Here is a 9788-nt window from a genome sequence, read left to right on the forward strand (position 1 = left end):
AATGGACTTAAGTATGTGCTGGTTTGATTTTGTTTTTCTTTTTTTTTGTTTGTTTTATTTTGTTTTGTTCCCCCCAATTGGCTTTAGATGAAAAAAATTTCTCCTCCTCTTCCTCCCCACAGACTCCCTAGCTACTTCCAAGTCACTGTCTATTTCTTTATCTCTACTTTGGTTTTAAATAATCAGTCTCTCAGGATAACTTTGTGGGTGGCCTCTTCCACCCCTTCTTGAGCAGATTATTATGGCAGATTACTGGATTAGTGGTTAGACCACTAATGATGGCATACGACCATTTCCCAGCTCTGTGAACATTGACTACTCTGTCAAACAAGAATCTTTAAAGTCTTTTTCAGTTTCATTGTTTTGTAATTCACCTAAGACTATTCTTTACTCTCAAAATTCTCCAAAGAAAATGATATACTATACCCTCAGAATAAACCTGCCCTAAATCTCCACCTTAGGATTTTACTTCTTTCTTTATTTCTATTCTAGATAAAGCTATATTTATATTTGTATCTGTATCTATATATTAATGTATTTATTTATGTCTCAATATAAATTTCCTATCCCTATTTTTACACTCACACCAGAATCATTCATTTACCTGCAGGGCACATTCAATCAAATATCTTTCTTTCTCCTCACTGTTCTCAACCTTTTGTCCCTTTGTTAAAGGACAGAATGTTTTCTGCCCAAGGCTTGAACCAGTCATTGTCTCTTTAGTGAAGAAACCTGAAGAGTCAGTTTTCTCACATGATGATGGGCTATTAAAGGATTTGGAGGCCTCTTTTAATTATGGGATCTGATACCTTGCTACCTGCCACCTCCAAGGGACCAGTAGCTAAGAGCTTCCTCAGGAATAGCTGTAGGGTCTATAGGATTTCATGAGAGATGAAACTATTTATCTGATGATAAACCAATATCCTTCTCAAAAAGGTTTCTTAAAAATTCAACAAAATGAAGGTGATTTTTTTTCCTTGATCCATTTTCCTTTCAAATCTTTTTTTGCTTATAGCAGACCTGATATTAAAAAAGAAATGTAGAGGTATGTGTGTCTAAGCATGTGCATGTGTGTGTGGATGACGATGTGTAAGAGCATGTGTGAATGTATATACTTGTGTGTGAGTGGAGAACACTGTGCTGTGTATTTCTGAATCTATGAGTATATTTTCTGGCTCTAAAATATATTCCAAATATCCTGTTCCCTTCTGCCCTACACAGCCTAGTGACCCTCCTGCAAATATTTTTACCTGTCAACCACAAATGTGCACATACAAAGCAAATCTTTGCCTTCCAAGGGCAAAGGAAATTCATAATAGGGAATGTGATTTTTGTACACTTTTATGGCATACAATGCAAGGCCAGGCCATGAAAGGTCATAGAAGCCTTCCTCTATGTCTCTAAGATGGTCTCCCTGTCACATAACCTGAAGTTAGAGAACATTATGTAATAATGATTACCTGACCCAGGTCTTTTTTATTTTGTGAACAAAAAGGGGAAATGATAATCTACATTGTTTGTTCTATTCTTTATACAAGGTGATTAGTGAAACTCATCCCTTTGGAAGACATTCACATTCCCACAACCACTCTTATCTAAGCCCACTTTAACTGCCTGATTCTTTTTTTTATTGATATATATGTACATATTTATGGGGTACATATCATTATTTTTACATGCATAGAATGTGTAATGATCAAACGGCCTCTCTTCCAACTTCCCTCTAATCTACCATTCCCGGGTTTGCCAGGCAATAACCTAGTGCTCTTTAATAGCACTGAATTCTCTCAAACAATGCACAGACTCCTTTGCCTGAAATTCAAGGGCCTCCACAATCCAGCCCCAACACCACTCATCTAGCCGTATCTGCGTATATCAGTAATCCTCAGTTCTTGTTCTCCTAGCCCAGAATAAGTAAGTCACAACATCTGCAGAAGGTACAAGGACCAACCATCCCTCTGTTTTTAGAACTAAGTTTCCCTGATATGCAGGACTCTCAGTCCTCAAACCAGGAAAGTCTTGAACAAATTGGCGAGTTTGATGGACTTGAGCCCTCCATCAAACATGGTTTTCCCATTATTCCTGAGACTCACCAAAGGTATTTTTACATGGTACAATCATTCTGCCAGTCTTTTGTCACCTTCATCTGTTGACTCTACCCTAAGGTGCTATTTTCTCAGAGCCTTTTGCACATTGTTCATCTTCCCATGACTTGTCTAATACGAAGTGTTATCTCTCTGCCTGGATTAACTGCAAGTTTTCTCCGCAGTTAATAGCAGAGCACACAGGCCCTCACCTTCATATTTGAGGCCTCTGCTTTGCTTTCAAACTGCCTCCATAGGAGAAATGAAAGCCCTGCTCTCTAACACCCACATAGAGAATCAAACAGCCTCCTCACACAAAGGAGTGCAGCTTTCATCACTGAGGAGTCCTTTATATTTATAAAAAGAATAGTTAACATTCTAGACTGAAGGATTCATATTTGGCATCATTCCACCATGTAGAGTCTTCACCATGAACAATGAATAAAATATGTGTCATATATTGGAGTGACTACATAGTGATTCTGTTGGCTATTCCAAAACAAAACAAAAAGGTATATTTCAAAGTAACTTGCTTTCTTTATCTATAGAAACTGTTCAAAACATTTAAATTTAGGTCTCTTGAAAAGTCTATGTCTAGTTACCTCATCACAAATACATACCTGGTATATATGAGTGTTTATTTGTATATCGATGTTTTGACTTCTATCTACTTATAGTGGGGTATAATATGGATTTTATAAATGTGTGTGTCTTCTCTCTCCATTTTTTCTTATTTTACCTATTTCCCATTTATTTTGCCAGAGTTTTCCAAGTAATATCCCAGCAAAGAGAGAAAATAAAGCAGAGAGAACAAAATAATTCTTCACTTTCAAAATTTCAACATAGATATTTGAAACTCACAAAGAGGACAGGATTTGAAGTACCTGGATATATTTTAGTTTGAAGAGTTTAACATTTGAAGGACTAAGTTTTATCCATAAAAATAACTTAAGGAAGACGAGAACGGGAGTCAGCTCACCCTGTCCTCAGGTTAGAAAACGACTCCATAGTCTGGAAAAAAATGATGAAAGAGGAGAGGAGAGCCAGAAAGGGTAAAGGGGCTCTGATACTGAGAGATCCTGTACAGGAGCCCATATGGACTAACCATACAGGCCAGGGCCACATCTGAAAGAGGATGCTAAAGAAACCCAGGTGTGTATGGGCAGGCCAGAACAAAGGGAGCATGTTAAATACAACTCCAATAGTTAGAAATTTTTGTAGGGAAGTCTCTGTCATCCCATCGTAGTTCAGGAGTAGAGAAATAGAAGTGACTGTAACAAGTAAGCACAGAGGGCATGAAGCACCAGCAAGTCCTTTCTAGTTTTAGATTTGTTCAATAGAATAGCCAGAGATTTCACCTGAAACTAGAAAGAATCAAAGAAGTGGCCCTCAAGGTAGGACCAAAAGAACATATATGCTATCTTTATGGTGTATGTTATTATGGATTATGTTCATTGGAAACCAAACATGAATTTAGATGCTTTAGGGGAATACCTAACAGTGACCTGTAACCAGATGTCCCTTCCTCCCAGGTTCTGAGACTTTTTCTCTCAAATAATTTAAATGCATCCTCAGGTATAGTGGGTAAATATAAGACTCTAAATTTTTTAAAAAATTAATTTTTGTGATTAACATTTTCTATTGAAACCATCCTATGAATTACCTATTATTTACACATTTTACAGTGAGGGTAACTCAAACCCATAGAGGGTATGTAATTTATTAGTGGTCAAAGACTTAGAAAGATGTAGAAATCAGACACAAACTCACATTCTTGAGCTCTGAGCCTCAAGCACTTTCCACCATACTGCACTTCTCTCCCAACCTTTTTCTTGTTGTTGTTGGGTTTTTTTTTGTTTGTTTTTGTTTTGTTTTTGTTTTGTTTTTGAATCATGTATCTCTATCTCTGTCTCCTCCAGGTCCCAGTAAGAATAAATCCAGATATCCCTGGTAGGTTGTAAAACGGTTTGTTGGTCAGAAGCAATGTTGTGGGGGATACTATGACAGTAAACAAGGCATCTGGTAAATCCCCGGGGCCAAAACTTAGAGAATGCAAGAAAGGCAAATCCATATTCTCGCAGAGTACAAAAATTAATATCTATTCCAGTGACAATAAATCACTTTCTTCTCTGTGGACAAAAACGAATCTCATGTAATTGACCTGCCATGAGTTGCCAGTTATTGCCCTGGGGTTTGAGCCTGCTGTGATGTAACATTAATTTCTACTGCTGGCAGATGGAGTTCTCAGCAGTGACAGTTACCTGAGCAATCTAGTAAGAAATCCGTGTTTTTGACCCTATGCCTAACTTTCCTCACTGTCATCATAGCCACCTTTATTCATGAGTCCCGTGAGCAAATATGGAATGTCAGGGAAGAGAGGCTGAATAATACCAACAGTGATGATTACTTTTTTCATGTGATTAATGTGGCCACAATAATCATGGGAGCAGCCACTTGGGGGTACAAATGTGATATGGTTTGTCTCTGTGTCCCCACCCAAATCTCATCTTGAATTTTAATCCCCATAATCCCCACGTGTCAAGTGAGGAGCCTGGTGGGAGGTGATTGGATCACGGGGGTGGTTTCTTCCATTCTGTTGTTATGATAGTGAGTGCTCACAAACTCTGATGATTTTATAAGGGGCTTTTCCCCCTTCCCACGCTCTCTCTAGCCTGCTGCCAAGTAAGACATGCCTGTTTTCCCTTCTACCATGATTGTAAGTTTCCTGAGGTCTCCCCAGCCATGCAGAACTGTGAGTGAATTAAATCTCCTTTGTTTATAAATTACCCAGTCTCCAGCGGTATCTTTACAGCAGAAAATGGACTAATACAAAATGCCCTTACGTTCTGGACAACTTTAAGAAATTCATTCGTGAATCGATCACCAAAACTGCCTTGTTAATCATCTTCTGATATTTCTTTAATTCCAAGTTTCTAACCATCTTTCCAAACCATGATCGGCTCCTACCCATGGAATTGATGTATATCTAAAGCCTCAGTCATCTCTTTTTTCAAACAAAGTGATCATCATATTTAGTTTTTACATTTTGCCCAATAGATGTGTTATCATAGCTATTGTTATTCAGGAGTATCCCTGAGTGAGACAATACACTTTTGGCTGATGTCAACATATTAGATTGAGTCATTTATAAATAAAGCTTACTTGTTTTTCCTCAGTCAATTGATACTAGAGGAACTCTTTATGAAGTCATAGTTTGGCTAGAAAAAGTGACAGTGAACCCACAGAACTGGGCACATTGGGAGTGTTAGTAATCTGATTATGTAACATGTTGAGACCTTTTGAACATGCTTAGGCCCAATCCTGTTTATCTTATTTCCTATTGATGTTGGTGTCCTACTGAGCACATGCAGCTCTGTGGTTTACAAGTTCAGGATAGCAGTTCAAATAGCACATATAATGACTTGTTGACCCATTGGATCAGTCAAAGTTCTATCAGAGAATCAGAACTAATACTATATTTGATGCTCCTCAATATCATACGAAGTGGACATTTTCATTCTCATCTTTGTGTACATGTTTAAGTACAGGTGAGCCACTGGCATTTGATAAGACCATGCCATCTTTTTAAGCTCTTTGCATTTATTATACAGAACTAAGGAATTTCTGATATCTTAACTTCACTTAACATAAGACACTGTTATATTTAGTTTTCAGTAAACAAGTCCTAGATATTTGCTAATACAAATTAGCAAACAGCTTCTCCTCCTGGACTTGAATCTCTTTTTGGTCCTGTGAGTCAAACTGAGGTATGTTTGAGATCATACAGATGGTAGGGTGGGATATGGAGAGTATAGGTGTTCTCTTGCAAAAGCACTGATTACAAGGTCTTCAAATAAAACAGGAAGAATCTCATCAGCCCTGTACGGGTGGTGGGGAGTAGCTGCTAGTGCTGTCTGAGAGAATCAGTAAAGTTTGGAGGTTCAGAATACTCAAAATCAACTAAGTCACCTCAAATACCTAAGAATTTTTAGGCTTAACTTTTTTTCAGCCAATACTCTTATGTGTTTAGTCAAGGCCTGGCAAGACTCTAAATTGTCTCTATTTTATTTCATCAACTCAGAATCAGTCTCTGGATTTGATGTTTAGTTACATAAACCCAAAGGAATACAAGATTCTTTTGAGGGCACTCATAGAAACGCTCTAGTTCTTTTTTCAGGACTTGAATCAGGATTTTAAAACATGACTCCATTACTTTCTTGCTTTGTGCTCTTCAGTTCAGTTGGAAGCAACAGCCTGGCCTATTGTCATTATATTCTTCACACCTATCAACATGGCCTACTTAAGCATAGCCATTACCTTTAATAGGTGCATCTTTCCCAGTAACAAAAGGCAATAATTTAATAATTCTTCCATCAGTAGATGCTACAAATTACCAGCATTCCAATCTCTACTGCTAACTAGTCTACCCTACCTTCAACCCAGTAGGTAAGACAAACAACTCCAACATCCATGTCCTTCATCTGTCTCACCTGAAATCATTCTGATACTATTATACCTTTCTGAATTTCTTAGTTGCAGATGCCATAGTCTCCTGCAGCTATACTAGGCAGACAAGGGTTCATTTCAGAATTTCTAGTAAGCTAGATGATAGAGGCAAGAGAAAAGGCTTTTAGTAAAACAGGACTCTTGTAACAAAACCCACAGTCACTTCCACTTTATGATGACACCTGTGCCATTCTGCATTATCCAAAGAGTCAGTCTCCATGCTGCCCCTTCACATTGTCAAATTCCTCTTTCCCTGTCTCAGGTGGTGGCTTTGCTTGTGGAATTTAGGTCATACACAGAAGGCTGCTGAAATTTTTTTACCTTTCCAGCTTCTAAAAGATAGGGAGATACACTAAAGAGGAGTTGGAGTTGGCATTGAGTGAGCCAATCTGCACAGTGTAGCCAAGTGCTTTGTACTTTAAAGGGGTTTTGAAGGCAAAAGTCTGTCAGTCAATTACACTTGTATTACTATTAATAAATATTGTTGAATGGAACTCCTCTGAGAAGTTCTCTCAATACCTTAGATGCTTGCATTTAATTTATTACTATGCTATGTGCTATCTTACATTAGTATCCAACTCTTCTATATGTATAAGTATAGAATTTTCCTTCTCTCCCATTAATGCAAACTCTTCAAGGACTGTGGGATGGACTCCTTTTATGCCCCACCCACTATTAGGAGAGAGCACATCAGAAACATGATGAGGAATATGGCTGTGACCTCATACATCAAGATGAAGTCCCAACATATGCCTGTCAGTAGATGTGTCACCTTAAGTATCCACCACTCTGATTTTATTTTTTGTACCCTGGAAAGTGGAACCTTTTAAACAAAACAATATTTTAAAGCAATTAGTACAATTATAGAAATTATAAGATATTATATGATCAGGTGCCCTGCCAGAGGATGCACTGCTAAAGAATTCATTTTTGTTTGTCTTTTTTAGATTTTGTATTTTCTTTTTTCCCCTCTTCTCATGCTAGAGAAATGCTACATTTCATATTATAATCTATGTATAATTTTTTTAAAATTATTGAGAGATGCCACCCTTAAATAGTAGGTTTTGTTTGAGCAAATCCTACACTAGCCAATTGTTCATAGAGAGGAATATAACAAGATCCATTGATTTGCGGGGATTAAAAAAAAATGTACCACAACCTGGGAGAGGTGGTCAGTAGAAGGAAAAATTGATGATTTTTCCAGATGTTGGAGGGCGCAGACAGAGGCACGAGTCCAGATCCAATACTTTGAGGCTGGGGCTAGGTGTACAAATTTAAATGGATGATTATTAAGAGCTATGATCCTGGGAACCTGAGGAATGATGACACTTGCCCTGGAAGCTAGGGGATCCTTCTCTTTCAAAAACTACTGCGGTTTCTGGAGAACCTCAACAAGCAGTAACACCATCAGAAGAGTGGGCTGACCTGACCATCAGCCTGTAAGTTACCAGTCATCAGCTGTCACACTATAGCAGTGAGAAAGAGTGGCAACCTGGTTTCAATGGTGGAGAAACTCCTACAGAATGAAAAACTCCCTAGGATTCTGTTACAATTAAATAGAAAAGGAATTAGACACTGAAATTCTTGATGTTAAGCGGGTGAGAGATTGAGCAGTTTATTTGAAAAAATAAGAGACCTGAGTATGCTAGATACCCTCAGGCCTGTACAGCAATTCATACCATTTACATTTAGTTTGCCTTTCTTTCTATTCAGAATTTCTGCCCTAACTTTTCCAATAAATATCTGAGCTTCAGGGATGTCATCAAAAATTGAGGACTAATACTAAGTAATGTGTTATAATTATCACATTATGATGCTCTATGCTTATTTTTTCTTTGGGAGGATTGGAGGTAAAAATCACTTATATGGAGAAAAAACTTTTATTTTGAAATCACTCTGTTAACACCTTCCAAGCTCAAGCCTATGGTTATTTCTTTGTGTATCACAGTTATTTGAAACATTTTAGAAATATCAGCAAAATAAAAAACACCATGGACTTTCAAGGCTGGCTATATTGTACCTGATATTGTGCTCAGCATGTAGCACTCTTAGGTAATTAATGGGGTTGGCTGGTTAAAAAAAAAAAAAAAACATAAAGCTGTTCACAGTTTTCTGAGTCTGTATACAAGTCGTGGGAGTCTTCAAAGCAATGGATACCATAAGACTTTAATGAATTTTATATACAAAATGAGGACATTGCCTCCTTCTCACACTCAATGGATTGTTCAATGGATTTGCATATATAGATAAGTCATTTGTACATGTCTGTTATTCAGTGGTCCTTTCTCTCTGTGTGAACTCATAGCACTTATTGCTTGCACTGTTCATTAGGTGAAAAAGTATTCTAAATGCCTTGAGACATTATGTTATAGAGCCTTGATTGCTTCTCTCTTAATTGAGTACATTCTCAAAGAAGGCAAGTACCTGAAGCAAAAGGCTAAATTTTGGGGAAAAAATACAATGACTTGCCCACTGCAGCAGCCCTCTAAGATGTGAATGTCACTAAATGATGTCAAAATTCTGTGGTGTTCAATCTACAGATGTAATTATTATCCCTTATCATGCCCACTGATGCCTCCTTCTCTTATTCATTCCCTTTCTGTGACTAATCTTCTGGCTAGGATTAACTCTACTCCTGTTTCTGCCTCGCTTAATCATGTGGCAGCTTTCTTCATTGCCATTTCATGGTTTCACGATGATTATAAAGTGACTTTTATCATTCTGCTTAGCAATTAGGACTGGTAATGCTAGATTCATTCTCTGGGTTCTAAGTTCAAAACAAGCATTGAGACTCCCATTTTCTACCTCCCATATGTGGCAATTAAGAAAGAATAGAATTAAAGGTGACAATTTGCCAAAATTTAGGGTGTACGAGAGGCCTCCTACATAGATGATTTGATTCTAATTAACCTGCCAACTTAAAGAAAAGGGAGTATCCTTGACTCAACATATAAATATAGTCATCTCTCTCCATCTGAAATACTTTCTTTCCTTTATGGTCCCCATTCAACTTACAACCTGTGTCTTTACATAACTAAATATCTTCCATGAGTGGCCTGTATGTGTTGTCTCTACTCTCTTACATTCAATTAACTCCTAAAATCACTTCCTCCACCCTATCTGCCTGAGTGCCAATAAGAAACGCATCATCTCAAGTTAGAATGATTTAAGAAAATATTATTTACAAAGATAATATTT

Source organism: Pan troglodytes, chromosome 12, assembly GCF_028858775.2.
Source record: "Pan troglodytes isolate AG18354 chromosome 12, NHGRI_mPanTro3-v2.0_pri, whole genome shotgun sequence".
Lineage (NCBI taxonomy): Eukaryota > Metazoa > Chordata > Mammalia > Primates > Hominidae > Pan > Pan troglodytes.